Here is a 24,249-nt window from a genome sequence, read left to right on the forward strand (position 1 = left end):
AAACCTCTAATACCTGTAACTTTCTTCTTTGCTTAAATGTGCTCGAGGGAGGAATGTTAGCTTTTACTTTAAATGTTTCATAGTACTGACATGGGCATAAGTGGAAATTAATATTTTTGGTAGTTTCAAAGAAAATACAATGCACAATCAAGGCAAACAATATAATCCAGAAGTCTTATTATTATACCACAGTTTAGGGGTGTCCATTTTACAAATATTTGCCTAGGAACTTAGAGTGCTAAATTCTGTCAATATCTCCATCACCTCTGAAATTATTGTTCACCTATATCCACAGTGACCCCAAATTGTCAGAGAAAAAGCCTGCCAGTTGTAAATCCACACGGGGCTACAACAGGATTGCAATTTATTATAAAGCAGAAATGTTACTGAAGGGAAAATTGGTGCCTATTCCCAAGTCCACACCTGAAAGGAACACACGTTCCAGAAATAAAGATATTGCAGAGGATTGTTTAGTTTTGTTTTGTTTTGTGAGATAGCATCATCATATTAGGTAGATTATATTTATTCTGAATTCTTTTTAAACCACTATAAATGTTTTTTAAAAAATTGTTTAAAAATAACAGGGACTACTGAAATTCAACGCCACCTTGAAAAGATTAAAATATTTACTTATGCTGCAGACTTTGTGCATGACAATACATTATAGAATAGTAGAGACAGAGATACACTTTTTCTTTCTTTCTCCAAAATGATCTAGCTTGGTGTGATATTCCTGCTTCCCTCTGAAATTATGTTACTGAGTGCAAAAAATATTCTTGATGAAATTTAAGAGGAAATGAAAGAGTATTATAAAACTAAATTTAAACGTATGTTTTAATACTATGAAAAACAAATATGGAATGTATGTATTTTGTGGGGAGATCTTATATACAGTGTGGAAAGAGCTTATTTTAAACAAGTGTGTCTGTACATTCCTTCAGATAATAGTCTGCACACTGTAGTTAGAGTCATAGGATTTTTGATCTCTTGGTTTACTTATTTTCGACAGAAAATGATTGTAATTCAAGATATACATAAACAAATTCAAAGAGTATCTAAATGCTACTGATTATGAAGTGTTTGTAAAACATCTAATTCAAAAAGATGAAAACTTTAAAAAAATATTTACTCCCCAAATAAACTCATTCATTTAAAAAGATGCTAACGTGCATATACAATCAAAAGTGGACAACTTTCCACTTTCAGTTCATTTCTGGTGTCAGGAGGAATAAAATGAACGCAGAAAACATATTTCACTCTTTTTCTGCTTAAACTCCTTTAAAATTTTCTCATCACAGAGACATCCTTAGAAATTAGAAGTACCCTAGGAATCAGTATTTCCACCAAATAATTACTTTGAAAATGAATATATGTGCTATTTTCCTTTCTTTTTCAGCAGATAGTTGTGAGTATTGATTGATAAGATAATCATCAGAAAGCAAAACCAAAACGGAAATAAAAACTAAAACTAAAATATGTTGTAAGGCAACAAATAGATACTTCTACATTTATGCTACACCGTTTGGATTTTCTTTTAATGGGAAAACTTCATAAATTATTAAATCCCACTTGATCAAGTTAATAATAAAGTTAACTACTAGCAGGTAAAATGCTGTTTTCCGTGTAAGATTTATTCTTGAGCACCCCAGACAATTCATATCCCTGTTCCACCTTTTTTTTTTTTTTAACTTTATTCAAACCTTTATTTTGAGACTATTTTAATAAGTAAAACGTGTGCGTGTGTATGTGTGTGTGCATGTGTGTGCATTATGTGACAACACACAGAAGCACCTGATCTGTCTCTTTTTCACATAAAAATATTTGTATATAGCTATACATTTAGAAGCATACAAAGGTCTGCTCAGTTTTTGCTTTTGGCACAGTAATTAAGGTAGAAGGATTCAGATATGCTATAATGCTGAACATTCAAAATTTAACATTAGAGTTCCTGGTTCATCTACAACAGGATGGATACTGTGTTTATAGAGTTCATTCTTGACCTTACCTGAGTAAGTACTTTAAGTTAAAGTATGAGATGCACCTAGAGGGGTAATACATTGAGTTTAATAGGAAGACAGTTAATAACCTTTTTTCATCCTCATGCACTATCAATCATGGCTGTCACCAGTCTGCTGAATCAAAGCAAAAGTGTTCTTCACAGATGACTGATTAGAAACGCAAAATCACAAGATCCATCTTCATGGTCACTTTTATTATAGTCATTTTTAAACTGACAGCAACCTGCTCAGTTTCAGCAGACTGGGCATCACAAATAGTGTCACTCAGTGCAGCTAAGCATGAGAAGATGTTGGCTGGATTATACTTAAAAATAATTAGGCCCAAAGCCTTTTGTGGAAGCAATAAAAAGGGGTTTTGTGGTTCCAGCCCATCTTTTCAACACCAACAGTAGCCTATGTTTTTACAGTGGGTTACTATTGGAAAATATTTTCATCCTTTCAGTTCGAGTGAATTAATCAGTTTTAGATGGCCCTTAGATACTTTCTAAAAACAACACCTTTGTTGGTTATATGACCTGTGAGTTTTGATAGAACCACTCTTAAGCAGAGGCTTAACATTGCTCCTGATATTTGTATAGTGCAGTGATGAACTGTTGGTTTCCAGCCTTCTGAGGAATATTGCAAAAGCTAATTACCTTGTTAACTAGATTAGTTTCAATAACATTGTCTCCTGTTCAAATAAGCTAGCGAACAGTTCAACAGTTTAAGGTTATTTATAAATTAAATGGGCTCCAGCAAATTTAAAATCAAAATGGTATAAGTGAGAGGGAGAGAAAAGGAGAGAAGGAACACTGACACTGCAAGTTGTACTCTGTTCTGGTGTGTTTCAGAAACGAGGTGAAATGTAGTATAAGAAAAGGTATTCAATAATGTTGAAAAATCAAAGCTCATTCGTGTGGAGTTTTTTTTTTTTTTTTTTTTTTGGTTGGTTTGGTTTCTTTGGAAATATAAATTGCATAAATTGCTATTGACTCTAAAGGGTGTTTTTCCTGTGTGAAAATTGTAGGATTTGTTCCTTAATGTAAATAAAATCCTTTCCCTCTACTTAATGCTGCTTAACATGGCTAAGAAAATAATAGATTCTGATTTGGAATTTTGATTCAAGGACTGATGGAGTGAGAAAACAGCCAAGACTAATTTTTAAATTAGGTGGAAGATAAATAGGCCTCCCTCAAAACTCTTCAAAATCTTTCCCCCTTTTTAAAATTAAAATTTCACTTCATCTTATGAACACAAACATATTGCACCAGCGGAGCATTGTTTTGGAATTATCTTTAGAATGGCAGTTAAATGATGCATCTGGTTTGCCACTTAACTTTAACCCCCAAAAGGTAGTCTTATTAGTAAGCCTGATTTGTGGACCTGTGATTTCTTTAATATGGCTCAAAGGAATCTAAGCACTGTATATCTAAAACTTTCATTTAAAACACATTTGGTAACTTCAAGTGACTTCAGTGAGCTGTAGTATTGGACCTTTCTTGCACTGCCCCTTATAGTGCCCCTTCCCATCCTTCTCTCTCAAACTGGAGGGCAGGACTTTGGTCAAGAAGGGCTCTTCCAAAAGGGAGTGCTCTTCATTTCCACCCTCAGACCTCACTCTTACTTTTTCCACTGTACTATAAACACAGCACTCGGTAGTGATGAACGTGGTATATACAAACATGCAAACACACAAAAAGAACATAATACATACTTGTTTTTAAAACATTGGCACACAATCACTGGTTCCTGGATAGTTATACTGAATCACGTATCCCAAGCTAGTTATGTTGGGAGAATATCTTTATTTAAATTATTTTCAATAGTTTTATAATATTTCCATGTACTATGTAAACAACTGTGAGACTGAAGGAGAATACAAAGCAAAGTAGTTAGTTTTATGTCCAGTTTAGATTCACACGTTCTGTAAACAGTTTGATTCTCCTCTTCCCCCATTAATGCTGATCTCGAAGGATATAATTAGCATTGATAATATGGTGCCATGTAGAGATTCCATGTTTGTTAAAGTTGTTTTAACATACATCTCTATTTTCTGATGAAAAATTGATACACTAATGCTGACTGACATCTGTCTAAAAATCAGAGGCAAAGTATGTCTGAGTTTAAATTTCTGAGCGTTAATCAAAAGCTAATCAAGCAGAGAAACTAATAATGTCTACCGACAAATAACACAATTTATTTTAATCATGTTGCTTTTAGAGGGAAGACAATGTTATTCAATTATTTCCCTAATAGATATTTTTAATAGTGTATTCTCAACATAAATGACTAAAGAAAGGTGACTGTAAATTATTCAGGTGCACCTTTGTGTGTAGTAAGGACCTATTTTAAAGAAATCCTGAGATCTGCAAGTATAAATATCTGCATTGAAGAAGGAAACTAATACATTTGTTTGGGCTAAAAGTGCTTTCTAGTTTCTGGTAGAAAAGTTGTTCTTTCTCCTAAATATTAAATAATACTAATCTACTTCCTAGGTGTTACTTTTTTTTTTTTTCAAACCCAGTTACCATTTTAAAACAGTATGGAAAAAAGAGATCACTATAGCTTAACTTAAGCACATAGTAAATCCATCTGTCTCTAAAAATGAGCATAAATAAGAAATTTTGTGGGTTTTTTTCCTGTCACAATGAACGGAGACACAGGTAATAATCTTTTAAAATATTTTTATTGCTTTAAGAAAACAACTTCATCAACCTGGCTTTGTAAATGTTGAGAATGCATATGTTGTTTTACTCTATATGCCATATCTTCCCCAAAATGTATTGCTCAGTATGTGCTTATTTCCCATGTCACTACACTTGCCTATTGAGAATATTCATTACTTTTAACACAGAGTTAACTTTAAAAGACTAGGATTTTTAGAAATGAACTTTGAATTAACTATATTTCCAACTACAATTCTATCTATCAATCCTTAAAAGACATGACTGAAGTACAAACTAACATACTATCAAGGAAATGTTACAGTAAAACTATTATAGCATATTTAAGTACTGACTGCATATAAATGTTTTGTAAGATTTCTCAAGAGGTAGTTTATATAATAAATAAGTAAAAGATTTGCATCTACTTTAGTAATTACTAACGTAATTGTAGGGAAATAATAGTTAATGGGTGGGCACATGAACAGAAGACAGTAGCTAAAGGAGTGTGTAACTTTTATTTTAAATAAGCAGATCTACTCCAGCTAATAGACAAAACAGTATCTGGAAGATTTCTCTTTCCAAGTGGACTTACTATAAACATATTTAGACTCATGAAAATAGCCCTCAAATCCTTTAACAGCAAAAGCAGAGCAGTAGGCAAGAACACTAGGAATTCCCATACCACACCTGCCTTTTTGCTGCCTGAATATGCAGCTATTCCTGTCCTCACTGCCTTTTTTTTCCCCTTTGGTTTTTGAAATGTTTCTTATAGAAGCTTAGAGAAAGGAAAAGATTTTCTATGAGCATAAGTTTGAGATAAATGTGTGTATGTGAGTGGGAGAGAGTGTGTGTGCATATGAAGTGTATCAGGAAGGCTAGACTGGTCATCTTTAGCATCTCTTTCCTACCTTGGGTTCAGAACCTCAGCTACCACTCACTGAGCTTTAAAGGGAAAAGAGCAGAGGTCATGCAAAATGCTTCTACTTTTTATATTAAAATTACCAACATTTAGAATAAAGCTTATTGTCCAATACCAATATTCCTAGTGGCTAATTAGGTAGATAATTTTTACTTTCTCCCAAAAGCACTTAGACATTTATTGGTAAGTCCAGAGGACTGCTCATCAGGACTTAAAAAGGATTCTGCATTCTTCCCTTTGCATTTTCTAGAATATTGATCACATATCATGAGGTGGGGATTTCTGTTTTGTTGTCTCATTTTCGGTCTTTTTTTTTTTGTCTTTTTACTCCCTGACCTCCTTTTTTTTTTTTTTTTTCTTCTGTTTTCTGCCTCCTGCAAAAGATAATAGCCACGAATCCTTGCAGGTTGTCTATGCATTTATTCTTTATAAGAACAATATGTTAGAAGAAAGGTGTAAATATTTCTTTTCCAAATACAGCAAAACCAATTATTTTTCTTCTAACAGTTAGGAACAATGCCTATTTTTATGCTGCTGCTGAAGGATACACATGGAAACTTTAGTATAAACACTATGGATATGTTAAATACAGTAAAACAAGTGCATCTAATTCAGACCAAAAAGAAGAGAACAGCTATCTTGTTTCTCAAGAGACATATTCAGGTATAAGCACATATACTCTTATTTTCTTTTATCTTTTATCTGTAGAGTAAATCATAGTATAGATCATAGTCTGGTAGGCTAAAAAGAAAAGATTATTTTCATATAAATGTCCAGCTAGGATTTTAAAGTGCTGCTGTGGAATGCAAAAGAGGTAAAAAAGTTCCCCAAATTTCCTTGAATAGTTTAGGTGCTACAGTAGGGATTTTTTTTTTTTTTTTTTTTTTTAGTATTTGATCTTTCTTTGTAGCTTTTATTTTAACTTAACTGTATTTAGGCCCTGTTTTCATTTTTGTAAAGCACTAGGTTTTCCTTCTTTGGAAGGAAACTGTTCTCCCATAGTGCATCGTAGTTTAATTCATTCTTAGCAAAAGAAACACCCAGGTTCAATCTGGAGACCTCCTTCCAACATAATTTAGCTAGACCTTCTCTTAGTAAAGGTTTTCTGGTTTTCATTTTCACTTCATATTCTCAAATAAAAGATCCTTTGTTGTCTACCATTTGATTGGACCTAATGAAAAACACTCCATTTTAACTTAACAGTATTTCCCTTTGAATTTATTATATTTAAGAACACTGTCAAAAATCAAGCATTTAATCTCAGGTTTTTATACTTAAAATTATATTACTATCATATGGTTCAATGAGGTGATGTAGAAAGTATATTGAATAGATTTCAAAAAGAAAAGTGAAAAACTACCCTCATTTTAATATGAAACTAAATACTATAGCTAATGTGCAGATTGGGTATGGTAGTTGACTTTAAAGACTAATATGTGACAGGGTGCCAACAGCTGAATTGTGCAGTATTGACTAAATGAGGTTCACTGATTTGTATTGAGGCTAATATCTTCTTTAAACAATTCCGTGTAAATTGTGCGTATAAAGTCATTGGAAGCTATTTCTCAGGACAGCCTCGCTGGCTAGCTACCTGCTGGAGTGAGGAAGATAATCAATAGAAAGAAATAGAGCTGAGCATGAGACTAGGAAGCTTCAGAGCAGTTAGTGCTGATAAAAGTAGATGATGTCAATATTTGGGAATAACACAACTCTAGGATAACAGACAAAAGAGAAGTGCATATGTTGTAGAGTGTTCAAACAGGGGCAGAATTAGTGCATAAGTGGCAGATGTTGCCCCAGGCTGCAAAAAGACATTATTTATTCCAGATATTGTTAAATTCCTAGCGATACACCACTGCTCAATATAGTATATTAAAATTATATCTAGCAATGAGAGACTGGAATACCTTTTACATGAGAAGAAATTCTCAGATATAAAGAAGCTGATGCACTCTATTGACACAGAGCATTTTCCACACATCTCCTTGACCTCGTAACAGCCTCTGCCAGAAATGAATCCTGCAAAAATAGTGTTCAGTGCTCTCTAACTAAATGAATATTTAGGACTAATATTTAAAAGACTAACAAACCCAAAATGGAATGGCATAGCTTGGTAGAAATCAATTCTTTACTTGTAAAGATGTTGACATCCTTGAGACCACACTCTTTCCCCCCCACCCCCCTGCTTTTATTTTTGTGTTTAAGGATTATTGAAGCAAAAAATTCCTGGTGCTCATTCAGATTTATAATATGGTGAATGTTTTTAGCCATGGTGTCTTTATTGGTAGTGAAGTATTGGTATATTTTTGCTAATTTAATAGTAGAAATCAGTTTTCCTCTTGCTGTCAGGCAATGAATTTTTGTTCTTCTATGCTGATCTCTCTGTTGATGTATTATGACATAGTCTGTCAACATGAACAGATATGTGAAAGGGAGATAGGGTGACTGAGACATGCAACCTGAATATGGCTCCTCTTCAATTTTAAACATATTATCATGTTTAGATGCAGTGAGTAGAAACGTAGGATTTTTTTTTTTCTCTAAAGAAAGTTATTATTTTGATGTAATTTAAGCAAAAGCAAAACAGGTGGACTATGACAAGGTCCTAAAAGCAGAATGAATGAGGTAACTCTAAAACATATGCATGCAAGCTTAAAAAGCTTTCACTTCTAAGTTAATAGCCCTTTAAAACTAGCATTTGCAAAGCACAAAAGTTTTTGTGTAAGAAGAACCTATCCAGGTTTATCTGATTATTAAATATTGGTATCTTTTCTTAAAAAAATTAAATTATTCCACAAGCTTTATATGGTTTTGTTGTCACAGATGTTTTTATTGTTTGGTGTTAGATATCTGGATTACATCAAGTAGGTGATTACTATGTCAGCTAAAAAGGTCAAGTTCCATACTCTTTATTTCAAACCATCATAAAGAAACCTTTCTATAATGACACACATGTCTATACTGTAGACCTCTCCCTACTTACTTTTGAAAAAAGCTTCTGACATATGGCTTAACAAGAAAGAATTTCATATTTTGATAGTTAATACAGTGTCAATATTCATGCTTAAGAAAAATACCTGTGTACTGAAATAATTAACTTTTTCAAAGCAAATTTCTTATTAAAATATCAGATGTTATCATTAAATATATAATTTATACAAATAAAAGTTGTTATTATTAAAGTGATGTGCCAAAAAACCTTCTTACGCATTTTTTTCAGGTTGCTATTTGTTAGTTGTCATACATAGCATCATTCCATCCTAAAATTACAAGAATTTATAAGATTCCTGTTTAATACTTAACTCTGAAGAAATCTTCATTTCAAATAAGCATGCATTTTGATTTGGGACATGGACAAAAATCTTTAAAGATATATACATAAACTAATTTGTTAATCTCGTGCCACTTTTAGCATTTGTCACACATATAGACCAGGAAATTGGCTCCATCTCATTCTAGCTCTGTGTTGAATTAAAAACCTCTACTGCAAAGAAGAGCATGATGTGGGGAAAGAATAAATTTAGTTCTTTCCTTAGTAATGCACATATATTTCCATACATTTCACATCCTAAGGGAGCCTGTGAACGCATTCAATAAATACAAAACTGTAATTCCAGGAAAAGAGAATTTTTATATTATAAATTTCACATAGTACTTTATTCTTAAAAGATCGGAAATTACAAGTATTATTATGTTTTTATTCTTTTACAAAATACAGGATATAGAAAAAAAGGAAGACATTGAGTTTAGTGTCATTGGTATATCTGAGGGTATTACATGATTTCGAACAAAAAAATATATATATTCAACAATGGCACTTGAAAATTAAGAAAATTTAGCTATGTCCAGCCCAACTAGTTCTACCTTACTTATACTAAAATCAAAATTGTATATGTAAGCATTTATATCGAACAATTGCCTACCTTTACCTTATATATTAAGGTCAGCGAAAAGAGTATTTTATGGATAAAGGGCAATAATAAAGAGGTAGCCTTTAAACATGATTAGTTGGTGTCTATTAAAGATGTGTTAAAATGAAATATATACTGCAGGTGAAGGAAATTACTAACTCCTTCTAGGATGATAGACTTGCTATATGTGTATTTCACTATACCTTTAAAATATTTGTGAATTTGACTGCATTCTGAGGAGACAGAGCAACGTGGTAGATTTATGAGGGTCTGACGGAAGCAGGGCTAGGAAAGATTATGGCATACTTGTTTAGAAAAACTGAGAACTGAAGGTTGCTGATTTACACTGACATATATCTAGATGAAACTATAGTTTGCAAATTGCCTAGAGGAACTATCTTTTATTAAGTGTTTGATGGGTACAGAAATGTACATATCTATTCTATAACAGTCTAGGAATACCAAAGCAATATTCAAAAATGCAATTTTAATGTTTTTAGTTTTTCTCAAAGATTTTCATTTTGTTTTTACCTCGCCCAACTCTGTACTGAGCACCCGTGCCTACTGAACTAGCCATATGGTTAGAGAAGTTTTGTTTCATTCTTTTGAATTCTTGGGATACTGTTTTGCTGAAATGCTCTCTGCACTGCAGGACTAGGAGAGATCAAACCGCAGCTTAGGCACTTTTTACCTATTCCAACAGACTACCAACATACTTGACCCATTCTGCATCTTATGTTAAAATTCCCAACATTCACAATTAACGCATTTCCAAAGGCTTTCAACGTTGCTACCACATTGCGATGCCATTACATATGTTTAGCTTGAAATTAGACAAGGAGTAACAGATAAACGTGCAGTTTTACCAAGCCCTGTAATATTTCTTGCCTGAAAGACTTGTAAGTTTTCTACTCAGGTCAACTTTCCCTGTTTTTTTCTGACTGATACAAGGTAGATGGCTTGTCTAGGAGGAGGGGGCAGGGGGCAGGCTGGTTTTGCATTATTGTTTTCAGTGCATTAACTTCCTCTTTCTTTTGGAGCTGTTACTTTTTAATCTTATTTTAAATCATTATTATCATAGTGAAAATCTGTATTAGTCACTACAATTCTACTTTCATAATTCATATTTTATTAATGCAATTAAAATTGGTATTTACTGATGCTTCAGGAACAAAATTATGAATTTAATATCAATTTAACAATGGATCATGTTATGCATTCTAGTTCTGTCAGCATATTTTCAAGCCAGGTGAATGCATTATACAAATATTAGGCAATATTTTACATAATAATCTACCTATTAGGTGGGAAGTTTTGTCAGGCTTGTATGTACAGTTGGTCACCAATTATATATAAAATTTTTTTTTGTCCACAGTAGATGTGGAAGCAGGACTAAAGTATCAGCCTTTTAAAATATTTCCCTGGCTTCTAATAAGACATAATAAGCATTATCTGTTAGTGTAAGCTTTTGGTCAGCAGCAGAGAAACCAAAGTTTATGATCAGACAACTATTTACACTTTCATTATGAATATATGTTCAGAGCATTGATAACTTGAACAAAAGCTTTCTGTGTTATAGCATTATATGAAGAGTTGTACATCTGTGATAAGCAACATGCACTGACCCATTTTCATAAGTACCTTGCATAGTTTTCTTAAATCATTAACTTACCAGATCTGGCCAGGGATGCCTGGATTTTTCAGGATGTTTGGATAGCGCCTAGCATAATATAATGTGTACTAGAATATAAGAAATAATTGGCACTTGTTAGTTATAAGCAGCACTTGTTAGCATAGGCTTTCTAGCGTGCCAACAAGCAATTAACCTCAGCATCAGTCAATCACCTTTTCCTAGTTAACTCGCATTACACTTAGAGGGCAGCTGCCATCTTCTTGTGGAAAAATACATGTAACTATGCCCCTGACTGTCACGCGAGTTTTAGACCAGTATAAGTTTATTCTGTCCAAAAGAGTTAGAGCTTTCCACACAGTATGGTAATCAAGAAAATTATTTTTCTTCTATGACTGTAAATTAGGAGTAAGTGCACCTAATTCATTGGAACTACATCTGTTTAAAACAGTGGCACTGAAATTGGAATTAATCTTTGCTTTATGTATCTGAGAGGTGAAAGTGTAGTACTGTACATAAGTCAATCAAAGTAATGATGTTGCTTAGCAATGTAAATGCAAAAGAGTAGATTGCTGATGCCAAGAAATTTGCACCCACATATTGCACCTGTCAGTGAAAGGGAGGTTGCATTGCAACTGCAGTGCAGTGTGGAATTAATGCCCTAATTAGAGACTTCTTTATCTCCATTAGATATGCCTGACAAGACAATATGGTGAAGTTATTTATCAGCTCATCATTGCTATGGGTGGCAGGAGTAGCTTGTTTTGTTCTTTTTTTGCTCTTTTTCCTTGTTTGGTTGGGATTTTTTTAAGACACAGTAAATGTTTTCAATCCATTTTTGATAGGAAGAGATGACCAGAAGAGAGTTTATGTGTGTTATTTGTGTAGAACAAATGGGTTGATGGTGGGTTAATAAAACTGGGCTTTTCCCATTTCCCTACATGTATGAGTGATTTTCATAGAAGAAAGGTATGGAAGAACTGAACTGTGATTTAAAGCACATCATTTTATTTCAATAGCAGGAAGCAACTTCCATAAATGACAACTTTTTTTCTTTTGATAACTCCAGTGAAATACAGAGATGACACCTGTATGAAGCATTATTTTTAGAAAGAGGGACTGGGACACTTTTTCTCCCCTGATGATTGAAATGACATATAAATACCATTTCTTTTACTTTTTCTATGAGTTTTGTGACTTGTGCCTTGGTGTGTGACTGCGATGTGCATTTTTTGTTGACAGATGTGAATAAGGTATAGAGAGTACTAAATAAAAGTGTGCCAGGTCCAGATAGGGAGCAATATGCAGGATAACTTAAAGGAAAACAAAAAAGCCAAACGAACAACCAAACAACAACAATAAAAAGTTTTAAAAAAAAGGTGGATTCACTGTAAACTTACTGTTTACCAACATGGAATATTTTTCCAGTGAGTGATGAAAACAAAAGAAGGAGAACATTGAGGCCTGTAAGGTATTTTAACAGTGCTCTTAAGAGTTTTACATATTCAATTTTGAATAAATAAACCTTTCAATTATGAATTGAAGTCTATCCAGCTCAGGTAAAGGAAATCATAGAATAGGAGTTTTTTTCTTGGTTTACAGAAGTTTAGCCATTATTGCTTAACATTCTCCATGTTTTGCTGACAGAAATTCTTTGGGGAATGTTTAAAGAATGGACTTTTAAGTGAATTTCTTTGGGGTGTTCTTTTCAAATATTCATTGTGGAAATCATCCTGAGGCATATTCAGATCCTGCCACTTATACACTGTATTAAATCTCCCTGTAAAATTCTTAATATTAGCTGGTTACAATTGTCTTAGTGATGTTAATCACTTTTCAAAATAAAATCATCGATTGGTGGAACAGTCCTATGAAAGCAAAATGTAACTAAGTTGAATTTGAATCTTGATAATATGTTTTCTTCTAACTGTGTCTGTGGTAGTTATACTACAATTTTCATCTTGCCCTAAGCTTCTGACCACTTTTCTTGGTACCAGACTTTACATTCCCAGAAGAACTCCAATTCCGTTTGCTGAGTAACTATTAAAATTACTTGGGTACAGACTGATCAAGTTGAGTTGGGAAGTGGCTTCATGAGCAGCTTCATTGGCAGCTCTGGAGAAGCAGTAACTTCCACCTGAGGTGTGACATTTAGCTAGAACAGACTGAAACTGCTTCCTTTGGTAGCTAGCACAGTTATTGTCAGAAAGCATGGTCAAGCTATGCTTATATGAAGTAACACCTCATGCCAATGCATAAATACACGAAGATACAGTATTTACAGCAGAATCATTATAAAACTTTTTATTTTTAAGTGTTATGTAAACTTCGTGGTGCAACTGTGTTAGAATAGGAAGGAAGCTTGTCTTTGGGTATAGCTATTACCTGTCTGAGGAGAGCAAAATGTTTTGGGCTATATTTCTGCTTAAATTATTAAGCACACTAATGGCAAAGTTCTTGAAAGGAAACTGGATTATTCGTATTCAAATGTTTTTCAGTAGTCTGATAATTATGTAAGAACATGATGAAACTTGAGAGGAAGTAGAACCATGTGAAGCAGAAGGAAGTGTCCTCACTGGTAAAGATGAGGTGAGAAAATGTTACATTTTGGTATAAAACATGCTTTCTCATAGTGTTTTTGCTGAAATCAGCATTATGAAGCAGACCTATGTTAGTTATGTTAGTTCACATTAGTTATGTAAACTCATAATGCAAACTTTTAGTGTGTTGTGAGCTGATAAATCTGTACTTTGTTTTTTTAGACTAACTGGTACTTTTACTGATATTTAAAATGATAGATACAGAGTGAGTGGTATAATTCTTTCTTTATTTTGCCTAAATAACCATTATATTGCCTGTTTGCCTAGGGAGTTGAAGAATGGTCTTGGCCATTTAACTCATATCTTCAGTATGTCCACATATTAGATCACATTTTTGCCTTTTGGTTAGTAAGACCTCCCATATAAATCCATTTTAAATGGTGACTTACGAAATCCATCCTTGTAAATAAACATGAATTTGTAGCCTAAGTCATCACTGAGATTAAAATACGTGGTTGTATAACATAAAATGGTATTAATTATTCAGTCTAAATGCTGTATTCTGATTTTTTTTGCACTTAAACACGTTTTATTTTCCTAGGTACCTTTTTAATGCTGAAATGGACACAGTAATTGTGAACCGTGTGGTAAGGAGCTCTTTCTAAAATATGCAGTAACATATTTACTGGAATTTAACAGCCTGGGTACTTCAAAGCTGCTCTTGCCTGTAATCATGTGAACAAACCTCGCAAGTCATTTTGCCAGCTTGAGATTTGTCAGAGCACTAACACAGCGGTGAAGCAGCCCCTGCCACCAGACAAGGAACAGAAAGGAGATGGTGACCTGCACTGGGATGAGAGGCCTCGCTTACCAGGATTGGCTCACGGTTATGCTTCTGGCAACTGACATTTCCATTTTGCTCAAAGCTTCAACATCGTGTCATCAGACAAAGCCCCATGAGTGGTGGCAGAGCAAACTCTAGCCTTCATTTTCAAGTTTGAAGACAAAAAATTATTTACATGTCTAAATCCCAGAACCTGCTGTCCAGAGGTCACTCTTTGTTGCCCACTGCTATAAAGCTTCCAAAAGCTCTAAAAGAAAAGGGACATGGTTTGGGGCAGAAAAATCTAACTGTTTTAAATTTGTTTAAATTCTATTTCATTGTGTTATCTGAATTTGTCCTACCAGAGGAACATGGAAGTTGGAATATTTCTGTCATTCCTTACAATGAATGATAGCTTAAAGGGACCGTCAGAGCTTGCAAGAAAAATCTTTCATCCTCCTTAAGATTGTTACAAACTGAAGGAAAATATCTCTTAATTCTTTAGGACTTCAGACTATTTTTAAAGGAAAATTATTGATTCCTGCAATGAATTTTACTGTTTTATCACACTTCCAAGTCAGTATTTGTATATCCTTCTGGTTATTAAACAGGCAGATGTTTAACTATGTGTTTGAATATTGCACTGGGCTTTGGTTTTTTTTTCCTTTCCTGTTTTAGACATGTTTTCCTGAATCAGACCCGTGATGTTAATGACAATTAGTACAATTTCCAGACATTTATTTTCATCAGTAAGAATCTGTGTACCAAGTGTGGAAATGTAGATGTTAAGGGGGAGTATAAGTAATGACTTTTTTTTTCCATTCACAGAGGAAACACTAAGACATCAAGGTTATTCATGCAGCCAGGAAAGTTACTATTTTTCCAAACTGTGAGAAGATCTCAGAAATAATAAATATAACATTAAAATAAAAATCTAGAGAAACTGTCTAATTTTCTTAGAAAAAATATTGGAACTTGGGAAAAAAGGGTATTTCACAGTGAAGAAAATCTTCAGGCAGACTTCAGGTAGAGTTGTTAGACACAGTGTTTAGGTTTACTTGAAAGAATCATTCCAGGGCCTGTTCTTTGCTGGTGCTGCAGAAGTGTGTTGGGTATTTAATCTGTCTTAGTTGCTGTATCTGCAAATAGAGATAAAAATGCTCACTTCTGTCTAGTGTTGTGCAGTCCCTAGAAGTTTCACAGTGCAAGAGAAAAGTGTTTCATACGTGTATGTAAAATTGCCTGTTGGACCTTTTATTTTAAAATAAAAGTTTGGGCTAAAGATCCTGAAAGAGTGGCTTCCTTAAGGCATTGTAGGCAAAGTTTTGGTGGGGATTCTTTCGGTTTTGCTTTTTTTTTTTTTTTATTTAAACTGTTTAATAGACTGGGTTTTGGCATCATCTCTGAAACATGCAGGTCTCTGGAGACTGATAGAAATTAGGGTTTCTGAGAATAGATATGCCTTCTTCAGAAGAGCCCATCATCATCATAATTCTGTTATCTTCACAAAAACGTACTTGGCAGTAGCATGGCCCATGTTTTGTATTTCAACTACTAAACTTCCAGCAACATCTTTGTCTAACTAATATCTTAAATGCCATAGCTTTTCTATTAGATAAGCAGGCTGATTTTGTTAGTATTTCTTGAAAGAACAAGAGAGAAAAACAACAACAAAAAAAGACTTGGATTGTTGTGAATGTCCTGTAGACAATTTTGGTGACAGAACTGTTGCCATATAGTTGTACATATTTAACACTACAGGAAAGGAAGTTAGTGGAATTTGTAGAAAACCTATATAAATGTAAAATACAACAAGCAAACAGTCTTTCCACAGATTATACTGGCACTACTGATCATGTCTACTTTGACAATAGGCAAGGAGTATGCTCAGGATGGTGTGTCTCCTGACTCCTGCTCCACATTGCCAGCCTTTAGCCCTGCTCAAGACTGTGCTGTTGGGTCTGCCAACAGCCTGGATTGCTTAACCTGTGTGTTTTAGAAACAGGAAATCTAAGGGCTGTCCTAGGACATGTGACATTGCCAGATCTAAGGGCTGTCCTAGCATGTGTGAAAGGATGTGCCAGAAAGGTGAGTGGCTGGTTGTCACCACGGAACTATGCAGGGGATTATGAAGAAGATTTCTCCTCCCACATGTCCTAAACTACATCCTAGGCTTGACACGGAGTGTAGCTTTCTGCTCCTGCAACCAGTCCTGAAATGTGTTTTGTCCCAGAACAATGGTCCAAATTTATAAGGCTAGAGACATAAAACCCAATAATTTGATTCCTGTTTGAAACTTTCAGCATTTAGGGTAGGAAAGACAATTAACCAATCAAATCCAGAACTAAAATGTTTTATCAGAATGTAAAAATTATGATTTCTTCTTTTTAGATTATCAGTGAAGTGGTAATAGTGTTTGTTACCTGCACTTTTGCCAGCTTACAGCTGAAGAGCATATATATGAAATGCTTGTCATATCACTGACACGCACTCACAAGATGCCACCAAAGGTATTTTGCTCTATTACAAAATCAGAAACCTTAATTACTATGTGATAAAACAAATATGTTATACTTGTTGGTAAATTAAAGATTAAAATAGAGATTAACCTTTGATAATAATCTTTCATTTGTTATCTGTCTTTAAACTCGGAGTGGTTTAAATATGTAGGGGCATCTTTGGGCTTATGTTTTAGTTGTGAAAATGACTAATTTGTGTATGTTGTTTAAGTTACTTTAATTATACAACTTGCAGAAGTTCAAGAAGTAGAATTTTATTCCATCTGGTGATTATTTATTGACTTTCATTAATCATACAGTCAAAACCCAACAAATTAAAAAATAATTACTGAAAACTTGATTGAACATAATAGCAAATATGTAGAAAATATAAATAATATGTGACTAAATGTGTCTATATGGAGCCTGAAAATTTCAACACACTTCAAAAAATAATGAAGAAAACAGATAGGGAGCTACAAATGCAATGATTTCCCCAAGAAGCCTATATTTTCTACTCTTTCAACTGGTTTATACATCAAGAGTAGACATATATAAACTGCTTTTGAACCAATTTACTTTTTTTCTATTTTAATTCATGTATTATGTGTACTTACTGAGATTGAAGCTGTTTACTTTCACTCCACTGTGAATCTGTAGCCGAAGTTAAATACTGAGGAGATCTAGTTTGTATGTTAATTTAGTGATCAAAAAGTGTTTCCAATTGGTCATAGAAGGTCCAGCAGTAAAACATTTTCAGACTTAAGGAGATGTGTGACTCACCTAAGGAAGAGGTATGTCAAACCATTTGCAGGCTGGTCACTTTCCAAATCACGAGTCCTATCATTCTGATACCTTTAAAATCCACTAAGGTGACTAGCAGAGAATTACTCTCTAAATCAATAGCAAACCTACAAGTGTGAAATGCACTGCACCTCTCTGCAGTGTGAAATGACCACCCTGTCTCCTGTCCCAGGCATAGCAGCCATTTTGTGGTGTTAATAATTTGGTTTACCTGTAATACACTAAAATTCAGATGGATTTATACTGGTAAAATATATGAGATTACGTCAGAAAAAAGTGGCTTTGCTGCATCGTTACGGACATTCAGGCTACATAAACAACAGGTTGCAAAACTATTCTTTTAAAACTTCAGTGGTATGTGAATGTGCACATGTGCACAGCAGATCACTAGTTATTGCGGTAAAGGCAGTCTCTGCTTCTGCTATATATTTTCCCAACTGATATGCTCTTTTTTTTTTTTTTTTTTGAGGTTGTCATATGGTATAACACTTTTACTAGTTGACTCCTCCCACTTTTCTTCAAACCACATCCTGATTTTTGGCCTCAGAAACCAAACATATGCACAACTTGCAGAACAACACATGATATTGTTTCTGTATAACATCATACCAGCTGGGATATAAATTCTTACAGACAATTTTATGTGAATGAAAAATACCTACATAAAGACATTTTCCATAGTTATGCAATACATACCACAGTAGAGCATATGGTCTAGAGCCAGAGATCTTCACATAGAATTATAACAAAAGCCCCAAGTCAGGCCACAGATCTTCAGACAATGTAATTTTGAAGAGATCATTCTAATTTCTCACTATTTTATTTCTTCCTTTTTCTATTCTGTTTTGGATTTCTGAAATCCAACCTCACCTAGTTTGTGGGCATGCTGAAGATCCTTAAATTTTATCAATTTCATTTATTTGGTGTCAAGTCCAATAAAATTGTTATTTAACTAAAGAAGAGATAATTTATGGTGAAATTTTAACTTGTACCATGATTTGAAAATATGCCAATAGGCAGGATTCATTGTTTTTGGGCAGTTTATTTCAACATTCATTTTTATTAGTAAAAATGTGTTTTGGTCCCAATTTTTCAGTATTCAGCTTCCAGAATGTTGGGTTTTTTTAAATTTTGGGGGATAGTGGTTGTTACATTATTCCCCCTTCAGAATAAAGAGTCTGCATATGAGGGTTTTCTCCCATGATTTATAAGCTTTAATCAAGTCATGCTCAGCCCTCCTTTTTGATAATCAAACAGATTGAGTCTATATTTTCATAGCAAATAATTTTCTTCAGGTCTCAAATTAATTTTAAATGCAATTTTGCGAACTCTCCATTTTTTCCCACCATTCTCATTAAAATATGGACAGCAGATCTGTGGGAATTATTCCAACTGTTGCATCAAGATTCAAGGATTGCGCTAGCTCTGTTCATGCAGCTTCACAGCGGGAGCTCATGTTGGTCCACTACGGCCCATAAATCCTTGCAGAGTCGAGGCATTCCAAATCACTGCACTCCACTTTTTGGGGGGTGAAATCCATTTGTATTAATTGCGCATTCATCTCTTCTAAAAAGCTCATTTTTGCAATGGGTCTAGTTTGTAAAGAGACCTCCTCTTCCTTGGTCCCATAATTATGTACTAGCTGAGTAATCTTTCTGTCGTCTTCAGACCCTTAGCGTGGCAATTTGTATTTGCACCTCTGGATCACTGCTGGGAATACTGACTAGCATTGGGCCTAGTACTGATGCCTGCTAGATACCACGAGAAACAATACAATATTAAATTTCTTTTTAATGTATCTTTTGATGATCTGCTGGCCAGCTCTTAATTGAAATTGTGTACACTGATGCTATGTAGCAGATCTTTTATTTTCTTAATAAAATTATCATGCAGCATTTACAAACTTTCATTATGCATTTACTGATTAAACAAAGAGAAGATAAACATCCCATGGACAGGTGAAAAAAAATCTGTCGACCACGAAGGAGACAAAACACAAACATTCTTCAATTTTCTTGCATATGTAACTTTATTTCACCATTTCAAAATATTTCATATATAAATAATACTGTTCATGTTTCAGAACTGAAGGCATTCTGATTTGCCTGACATATCTATCTTAAATGTGTAAGGGCTTTCTGAATTTATTGAAACCACCTCTGGGCTTACAGAACTGATGGCAGACACTAGTGTATGCACTTTCTTCAGTTGTTTTTAAGATGTTTTGCTAACAGTTTATCTCTCAGATTGGGTAATGTATGTTCTGTGATTTGCCACAAAACCAAAATTCATAAAATTAAATTGTAATTCTTAATTCCATGCTTTGGCATGGAATACCTTGTCTTCATTTCTGTCTGTAAAAGCAACAACACTGCATCTGATATGTTGACAGATAGAGGTATATTCACAATCCTCCCAAAACTTTACTGGTGTCATAGCTTCCCTCCTTCCCACTCCCCAGTATTTAAGAGAATTTAGTTAATGTGCCAGAAAGGTGTTTGCATTTTCCAAGTAAAGAAAAAGAAAGGGGTGAACTTTAAAAGGAGGAGACTAATTTAAAATGTCTCCCTTTCTTTCTTTTGATCCTTTTCCCTTCCAGAAGAAGGTTCTGGTGAAATTTGTTAGAAAGAAGTTTCCAAGCAGTTTATTCCTTTTTAAGTAAATCTAAGGCTTTGGGATTTATTGGACTTTTCTGTCTTTGTTTAAGTTGAATATCACAGCTAATAGCACAGCAATAATTACATGTCATTCTCTTTATCCTCTTTGAGCACTGCCAATCTGCAAAGGTGTCTCATTTCACACATCATTTGTGATGTCCTCTGGTAATACCACATATTTTGGGGAATAGCTGGTGAATGTAGTCATTAATCTCCATTTTGAGATGTGTAGTTCCAGATTCCCATTCTGTAATTGTTCTAAGCAGAGTTCTTGGTAAAGCCAATGGGCCAGCAAGACTATGCTCAGATCCCAGGAGAAAAAGTACAGGTAACTAAACTAAACTGCAGGACTGCAGGATTTCCCCGTCCCTCAGCTGGGCTGCACTGGCCACAGACCAGGGTAGGAAAGTGAGTTCCTCTATTTGTCTGCAATTAGTGACCCATGGGATCACTTCAACAGATGGGAATTGGGATTCACGAGATATTCCAGACAGTCTTCCCTGGAGAGAAAGAAAGTTATTCTGATGGTCCTATTCCGTTCAAGACAGCCAGTACAAAGGAACACTGTTAATTCCTACTGAGGCAAAGCAGCCTCAAGTCAACAGTGATCCAGATCCCACTTCAACACAGAGACAGCTTGTGAAATTGAAAAACAGGAACAAAACAAAAAGTACTATATGTGTCTGAGAAATCTTATCAACCCTGGCAGAGATATTTATTGCTCACTGATGACTGAGAATCTCATCTTGTCCTGGGATTAGTTGTGAGTTACTAATGGAGTAAAAATGTGGGGTAAGCAGAGAATGACAGTCTATGGCTGATTACTCTGATGTCATGCTTGGGAACGGCAGCCAGAAATGTGCAACTCATTCTGTCTTTAGAATCAAAGGCACCTAATTACAATCTCATTTTGTTAAAACACAGTGCTAATGACTTGCTTGTGCAGTAGCTGGATACCATATCAACTGCCACATAAGTTTTTCCATTTTAACAATCCCAGTTACACTATCCGACTGCCTGTGCATAAACATTTGCAAGTTGTTGCTGTATGTCTGGAGAATAGGGATGCAGTAGTTTCCACCAGGCAGGGCAAGCGAAAGGAGTAACTGGTAGATAGACTTTGGGCTAAAATATCCTCACTTTAGAAGTGCTGTTTTGAGTAATTTATAAAAATTGGTCTGTTAAAAATCCATCCACGCTAGATCAGGCCAGAGTATTCGGTGGTACTACAACACAGGTTAAATCATGTTCTTTCTTGTAATCTCCTCTTCCTAGTTGTTTTTAATCTTTGTAATATCTGCAATATCTGTATTTTTTTGCTGGTACTCAACTGTTTGTACCTTTGAATTCTTTTTATATTCAGGTTGCTTCTGCATGTTTGCTACAAATTCTGTACGATCTTCAAAAACTTTATTACAAAATGTGTATATACACATTTTCAGAGATCCCACTACTTGCAAAATTTTATTTTGTTTTAAGGATTACTTCCATTATCTTCCAAGCACCCTTCTGAGAGCAAATGTATTGATAAATATCAAGGGTACCTTGTTTTGTTTCCTACATATCCCTTTCCTTCAACAGGTCCTGAATTAAGCACGTGCATGCATTACATGCATTGACATTTGCTATTATTTGATCTTATTCTATGAAATCTCCCTCAGCAAGTTCTGCACATTTTAATCTGTTAATTATAGCAAAGTCTGTACTATTAAATATTTATCTGAAAGGAATTCTCTGAAAACACAGAAATGAAGATAGCTTTCTAAGGAATTGAGGATTTTTGGCACACAATGAGGACAAACTTCATACGAAGCCACATTTTTCACATGACATTAAATGGCTCTAGAGTTTGATAAATTTGGTTTTCTCCTACATGTCTGATGCAATCTACTATATGTATATATATGGATATATGTGTCTTTCTGAGTATGCTCTTTCTTCAAATATGAATTTCAATAATTCTTTCACTGTGGTTGGTACTGTGATGGTGCCCATGTCTCTAAATCTATGTAAATGGTATTTTTTCCAAGTTCATAGCACTTGTGTCCTCAAGTCTCTGCCACTTGTTTTCAATAACCTTTCATGTGAATTATTGTTACTCTAATCTACTTTGTTAGGTTAGATTATTGTTACTCTAATAATTGTGTCAAATATCAGATGGGATCTCAAGGAAACAATGTGTGTTTCAAGCTATTCACACTCAGGTTGTATTCAGAGGAGCACAAGATCTGTAATTGTTACTTTTAAGAAGTATGGAGGGCAGCCAGAAGAGTTGAAGTAGGAGTCCTTCCAAGTACGTATCCTGAAGAAGCAAAAGGGGCAATAATAAAACTAAATTTTCCCCTGTAAAGAGAAAGATTTTTGGAAGGATGAACTCATTAGCTAGGTGCTGGGGGCCACGTAATTCTCTGCTTCCTTCTCATTACTTCCCGGCCATGACCATGTTCTAACTATATTCCAGATCAGAACACTACCTGGGAATATTAGTGAGCTGAAAAAGAAACCAGTAAAACAGTTATGGTCCCAATGTTAGTATGAAAATCAGGACCATGATCTTTTAACTGCTCCAGTAAAAGTTATGTCAGTTGTAATTTTGGCTTCTTGGAGATGCCCAGCATTCAAAGAGCTCTCCACAAGTTCACATTCTGTTCTACTGGATTAAAAGGTCAGGAAAAAGCTCTGATGAGCTCCATTTCTATACGTTGCTTGGGGAGAAATATTCAAAAAGCCAGCCTGTTTCTCAATCTCTGCTAAGTCCTGATCTAGGTTCAGGTTTACTCACATGACTTGGCACCAGTCCTTAAGCTGTTTGCCAGCTGTGTGTATTCAGTGTATTGGGTATCACTGCTTACTCCTCCTTTCCTAACTCTCCAAGAGAGACTGCTGGTGACTAAATCCTAGGGGGATTCTCTACCCTCTGTCCTCAGGAGCAGGGCAACAGAGCAAGGGCAAGCTGTAGCAGATTCTTGCTCTTACTCCTCCCAGTGTTGTAAATTAAAACAAGAATATGAACCATTGATATGACTTCATCTGTCAGACCGCAACTGAAGCTGAGTCAGCAAGTGGTGAAGAAAACTACATGTATTCATAGTGAATGAGCAACTGTTTCTTTTTCATGAAATGTTTGTAGCTAATCAACCAAAATAGCTACCTCTCCAATAAATACAAGCTGCCAAAAAAGTGCACTTGGATGGTATATTTGGCAATGCTGAACAACTCTCAAAGCCTATTAGATGTTCACTGGTTAAGTCAAAAAGCTAAGATGTAAAATTAAAAAAAATATTTTGATATTTTTTTCATACTATAGCCTGCTTTTATTCATAACCAAGTTTAGTTCCACCTGTTTCTATAGAGGTGAAGGTAGCAGGAAATGAATTGAAAGCTAAGCACTTAACTATTTCTTTTCATATATCTTAATTGTTTCATATGTCCTAATTATGTTCCTAAGCATTTCTTTGTTGGTTCTACTTTTTCCTTCCCTCACACTATTTAGGCATACCAAAGGGGTTCATCTTGAATCAATTTCAGTTTGAAATTCTCAGAAATCCAGCAATTGTTTTAATAAACTTAAATTAAACTCTAAATACAACCTCTGAGCATTTTTTGTTTTTTATTGTAACAATGAGAGTCCATTTGATATACTTCACTGAAGTGACAAACTTCAATATGAATACATATTTTTTGCACAATTAAAAAATAAATTACATATTGTTTGCAGACCGGTATGATTAAGGAGATTGTGCTTTCAAAGGAGGTTTCAGGGAGACTATGATTTCAAAACTACATTTGCTCCCATTGGATATT

The 24,249-nt window shown here is 34.5% G+C and overlaps 1 long non-coding RNA gene across 1 annotated transcript in view; it reads left to right on the forward strand.

The window, feature by feature from the left end:
• LOC126646521 (uncharacterized) overlaps positions 1-24,022 on the forward strand; it is a 35,754-nt gene extending 11,732 nt beyond the window's left edge. The window contains exons 2-3 of the long non-coding RNA XR_007630304.1: positions 13,622-13,712; positions 14,265-24,022. This is a non-coding gene — a long non-coding RNA (uncharacterized LOC126646521). The remainder of the gene's footprint in view (positions 1-13,621; positions 13,713-14,264) is intronic.
• Positions 24,023-24,249: the final 227 nt, after the last annotated feature.

This window comes from Myiozetetes cayanensis, unplaced genomic scaffold (genome assembly GCF_022539395.1).
Source record: "Myiozetetes cayanensis isolate MyiCay16 unplaced genomic scaffold, myiCay2020 scf1, whole genome shotgun sequence".
Classification (NCBI taxonomy): domain Eukaryota; kingdom Metazoa; phylum Chordata; class Aves; order Passeriformes; family Tyrannidae; genus Myiozetetes; species Myiozetetes cayanensis.